Here is a 5782-nt window from a genome sequence, read left to right as displayed (position 1 = left end):
CATAATACTTCTTTTTAATATTCACAATACATCTTTTATATATTTTCACTATACATCTTTATTAATGTTAATGTAGAAGGCGTACCGTTGTACAGCGCACATATATGTGTGGTGTATCGAAGTTGACGTCTCGTTAAATTTTAATAAACTCGTTATAATTTACGTAAAGACGTTGTTTCGGTCATTCCACATCGGTGGATTATATAGTTTTCTGAAAGGGTCCCCGTTCTCCTCCAATATATTAACGTATATTGCTAGCGGTTCCCTTTTTAGATATTATATCAATTTATCCACAAATTAAATATCTATTGCGAGATCGCGAATTTAGCTAGCGTTCTATCGTGAGCGATTCATATGCGATCGTCTATGAAAAATATATATTATATTACACTTTTATATATATAATACACAATATTTGCGATAACTCTCATTATTCCGTGCGAGAATAAAAATTTCGTTCATTATTACCTAATGTATAAACCATGTCGCTTACAATCTAGCGAAGGGTAGAGATAATGTCGAAATTGTAGCCCGGTCGACGTAATCATCTAATTTTTCTCATTTCGATTAAATTTAGATAGATTTATAGTCGATTCGGTGAAATTTTATAAAATAAGAAAAAATATAAATAAAGCGTGGCGCTGAAAATTATATATTTTCAATAATAAGCGCAGCAAACACGCAAAAGAAAAAGTAAATAACAATGTGTTTATACACGAATATAGATGATTATTATATTATGTATAAATATAAAGTATATATGTAATATAAAAAACATCATCATAATTTATCCTCTTTTGGATATTGTTATTAAAACTTTTTCGATAATAGTTTTTTATTATAAAATATATATATATATATATAATAATAATAATAATAATATATATTATATATATTATAAAACACAGTTCCCTGGTTGATCCTGCCAGTAGTCATATGCTTGTCTCAAAGATTAAGCCATGCATGTCTCAGTACAAGCCAAATTAAGGTGAAACCGCGAAAGGCTCATTAAATCAGTTATGGTTCCTTAGATCGTACCCACATTTACTTGGATAACTGTGGTAATTCTAGAGCTAATACATGCAAACAGAGTTCCGACCGGAGACGGAAGGAGCGCTTTTATTAGATCAAAACCAATCGGTGGCGGGCTTGCTCGTCATCGTACAATTTGGTGACTCTGAATAACTTTTCGCTGATCGCACGGTCTCGCACCGGCGACGCATCTTTCAAATGTCTGCCTTATCAACTGTCGATGGTAGGTTCTGCGCCTACCATGGTTGTAACGGGTAACGGGGAATCAGGGTTCGATTCCGGAGAGGGAGCCTGAGAAACGGCTACCACATCCAAGGAAGGCAGCAGGCGCGCAAATTACCCACTCCCGGCACGGGGAGGTAGTGACGAAAAATAACGATACGGGACTCATCCGAGGCCCCGTAATCGGAATGAGTACACTCTAAACCCTTTAACGAGGATCAATTGGAGGGCAAGTCTGGTGCCAGCAGCCGCGGTAATTCCAGCTCCAATAGCGTATATTAAAGTTGTTGCGGTTAAAAAGCTCGTAGTCGAATCTGTGTCCCACGCCGCTGGTTCATCGTACGCGGTGTTAACTGGCGTGTCGTGGGACGTCCTGCCGGTGGGCTTAGCTCGCAAGGGCGGCCCAACTCAATCCCGCCGCGGTGCTCTTGACTGAGTGTCGAGGTGGGCCGGCACGTTTACTTTGAACAAATTAGAGTGCTTAAAGCAGGCCAAAATTTTGCCTGAATACTGTGTGCATGGAATAATGGAATAGGACCTCGGTTCTATTTTGTTGGTTTTCGGAACCCCGAGGTAATGATTAATAGGAACGGATGGGGGCATTCGTATTGCGACGTTAGAGGTGAAATTCTTGGATCGTCGCAAGACGGACAGAAGCGAAAGCATTTGCCAAAAACGCTTTCATTGATCAAGAACGAAAGTTAGAGGTTCGAAGGCGATCAGATACCGCCCTAGTTCTAACCATAAACGATGCCAGCTAGCGATCCGCCGACGTTCCTCCGATGACTCGGCGGGCAGCTTCCGGGAAACCAAAGCTTTTGGGTTCCGGGGGAAGTATGGTTGCAAAGCTGAAACTTAAAGGAATTGACGGAAGGGCACCACCAGGAGTGGAGCCTGCGGCTTAATTTGACTCAACACGGGAAACCTCACCAGGCCCGGACACCGGAAGGATTGACAGATTGAGAGCTCTTTCTTGATCATTTAGAGGAAGTAAAAGTCGTAACAAGGTTTCCGTAGGTGAACCTGCGGAAGGATCATTACAGAGTATTTGTTCGTTTTTAAACAAAAAAAAAAAAACGAAATCAAGTCTGTATTAATTGTAAAAGAGAATTTTCTTCTACAAAATTATCGAACTCTTCAAAAGAAATTTATATATGTTATAAATTATATATATATATATATTATAACGATTGACGGAACGATCATTAACAAAATTTCTTGTTAACTAAAAACGTTCTGATAAAGAATCGTTATTATAATAAACGAAAAATATATAGTTTATTGAAACGTCGTCTGTTGTCGTGTGTGTGTCTATATTTTTATGGATAAATTTTATTTCGTTTATTATATTATTACCTAAGTTTTTTATCGTTTGAAGGTAATACAAGAAAATATCGACAAGATTATATGTGATGATTATGTTATTGAGACATTTTCATCCGGGTACCTAAACGAAATTTAAGCACATGTCGATTCTATCGATATGTATAAAAATTCGTTTTAGAAATAATATTTTATGTATTATTTCGAAGGTGTTCGAAGATTTACGCCCGACCGTCGAAATTTGTATAAAACTTTCAAGATAAAAAAAAAAACTGTAATAATATATAGAGGAGGAATATATCGTGCGAGATATCTGTCTATGCGCGCCTCGTTTGTAATAAAACATGTGCAGCGGTTAAAATTTATCAGATATATCAAAGTACGATATTATAATTTCTCTAAAAGTTTCGAATAATTACCATTTATTATAATATATATATATATATATATATATATATATATAAAAAATGTCGTTATATAAATTTTCTATACGCGTATAAGATATTATAATAATATTATTAATTTAATAATAATCAAATATTAAAAATACGACGAATAGAATATGAGAAAACGACATAATAATAAAATGATTACCCTGAACGGTGAATCACTTGGCTCGTGGGTCGATGAAGAACGCAGCTAATTGCGCGTCAACTTGTGAACTGCAGGACACATGAACATCGACATTTCGAACGCACATTGCGGTCCTCGGATACTCGTTCCCGGACCACTCCTGACTGAGGGTCGTATCAATTTAAAAGACTGCTTAGAATTTAAAATTTTTCTATTTATTAAAGAAAAATAATGCCTAAGCGTGTTGGATGTGAAACAATAACGCACACTAATTAAGAAAAAACACATGCACATACAAACTTGTGCGTATTTTTTTTTGTATTTGTGCGGCATCCTAAAGTGCGAAAAGCAGCGTAAATTTTTATAGAAAAAGTTACGCAATTTTTGAACACAACCCGCTATACCATAAATTAATCGTGTATTTATATGAAATACATAAAATTTGTTTGGTAGAGAGTTATATTTATATATAATATATATATATTATACATATATACGACGTATATATAGTCGATAAATAAGTGTGTGTATATATAATATATTTATGATAAAATGATAACGCGGTCGTCGTGTCCGAGAGAAATAATAAAGTTTCGAAGACTGGACGTCTGACCAGTGTTTTATTTATATCATTTATACACACGGTATATCGACAAAATATATGAATTATATATATTAAAAATATTATATATGTATAAAGGCTGGTGGTGTGTTGCTGATGCTGATGCTGATGCTGCTGCTGCTGCTGCCGACTCTTTAAATAAAAACAAATAATGTTATATTTCATATGAGAGATGATTATGATAGTTTGGCGAATTGTATTTAAATATTATACGAGATATATTATAATATATCGACCTCAGAGCAGGTGAGATTACCCGCTGAATTTAAGCATATTACTAAGCGGAGGAAAAGAAACTAACTAGGATTCCCTCAGTAGCTGCGAGCGAACAGGGAAAAGCCCAGCACCGAATCCCGTGGTCGATATCGGCCACCGGGAAATGTGGTGTTAGGGAGGATCCGTTTATCACGAGATCGTGCGGCGCGTCCAAGTCCTTCTTGAACGGGGCCACAGCCCATAGAGGGTGCCAGGCCCGTAGCGACCGTTGCCGATTGCGTGAGGATCTCTCCTGAGAGTCGGGTTGCTTGAGAGTGCAGCCCTAAGTGGGTGGTAAACTCCATCTAAGGCTAAATATGACCACGAGACCGATAGCGAACAAGTACCGTGAGGGAAAGTTGAAAAGCACTTTGAAGAGAGAGTTCAAGAGTACGTGAAACCGTTCAGGGGTAAACCTGAGAAACCCGAAAGGTCGAAAGAGGAAATTCATTCGCGTTTCGATAATTGAAGTTGAACGTTTGTATGACGGATATTGTTTGTGTTTCGGCATATTACAATAAATCGCGTTTTACGTTTTTCTAATCGATATCGAACGCGTGCACTTTTCCTCTAGTAGGACGTCGTGATCCGTTGGGTGTCTGTCTAAGACTCGAGGTGGTAGACCACTTGATTTTATTCGAATTCATGGGGACCCTCGATGTTCCGACAGACTCGCTCGACGGTAGAAATATGGCGCGGGGCCGCTAGATTAATTAGCGTTCGGCCCGTAGCAAGAGCGTTTCGTGTTTGACGGTAATCGGACATAATGCCGATTCTGTCCCGGAACGACTGTTGGTTACGGTGTTCTCGAACAGACCTCGTTTTGAAACGCCGATCAACGACGCTATCGATTTGGGTAATTTCAGGACCCGTCTTGAAACACGGACCAAGGAGTCTAGCATGTGCGCGAGTCATTGGGAAATAACTAAACCTAAAGGCGTAATGAAAGTAAAGGTTTACCTCGCGTAGACCAAGGGAGGATAAGCGATTTGCAAATAAAAATTGTAAACGCTTCGCACTCCCGGGGCGTCTCGTTCTCATTACGAGAAGAGGCGCACCAAGAGCGTACACGCTGGGACCCGAAAGATGGTGAACTATGCCTGGTCAGGACGAAGTCAGGGGAAACCCTGATGGAGGTCCGTAGCGATTCTGACGTGCAAATCGATCGTCGGAACTGGGTATAGGGGCGAAAGACTAATCGAACCATCTAGTAGCTGGTTCCCTCCGAAGTTTCCCTCAGGATAGCTGGCGCTCGTAGCGTACGAGTTTCATCCGGTAAAGCGAATGATTAGAGGCATTGGGGTCGAAACGACCTCAACCTATTCTCAAACTTTAAATGGGTGAGATCTCCGGCTTGCTCGAACTTATGAAGCCGCGAGACTCGAATCAGAGTGCCAAGTGGGCCATTTTTGGTAAGCAGAACTGGCGCTGTGGGATGAACCAAACGTCGAGTTAAAGCGCCAAAATCGACGCTTATGGGATACCATGAAAGGCGTTGGTAACTTAAGACAGCAGGACGGTGGCCATGGAAGTCGGAATCCGCCAAGGAGTGTGTAACAACTCACCTGCCGAAGTTACTAGCCCTGAAAATGGATGGCGCTGAAGCGTCGTGCTTATACTCGACCGTCAGCGGCATGTGCGGTTCGCGTTTTGCGCGCGACCATGAAGCTCTGACGAGTAGGAGGGTCGCGGCGGTGTGCGCAGAAGGATTGGCCGTGAGGCCGTCTGGAGCCGCCGTCGGTGCAGATCTTGGTG

The 5782-nt window shown here is 40.1% G+C and overlaps 1 non-coding gene across 1 annotated transcript; it reads left to right on the top strand.

Annotated features, from left to right (window-relative positions):
- Window positions 1-3168: 3168 nt before the first annotated feature.
- On the top strand, window positions 3169-3324 carry LOC130903182 (5.8S ribosomal RNA). The gene has a single exon (XR_009060590.1). It is a non-coding gene; the product is annotated as a 5.8S ribosomal RNA (ribosomal RNA).
- The last annotated feature ends 2458 nt before the right edge of the window (window positions 3325-5782 follow it).

The sequence above is a fragment of the Diorhabda carinulata genome, unplaced genomic scaffold, assembly GCF_026250575.1.
Source record: "Diorhabda carinulata isolate Delta unplaced genomic scaffold, icDioCari1.1 Dcau_14, whole genome shotgun sequence".
Classification (NCBI taxonomy): domain Eukaryota; kingdom Metazoa; phylum Arthropoda; class Insecta; order Coleoptera; family Chrysomelidae; genus Diorhabda; species Diorhabda carinulata.
Note: the sequence above shows the minus strand (reverse complement) of the source record. Positions and strands in the feature narration are given on the sequence as shown.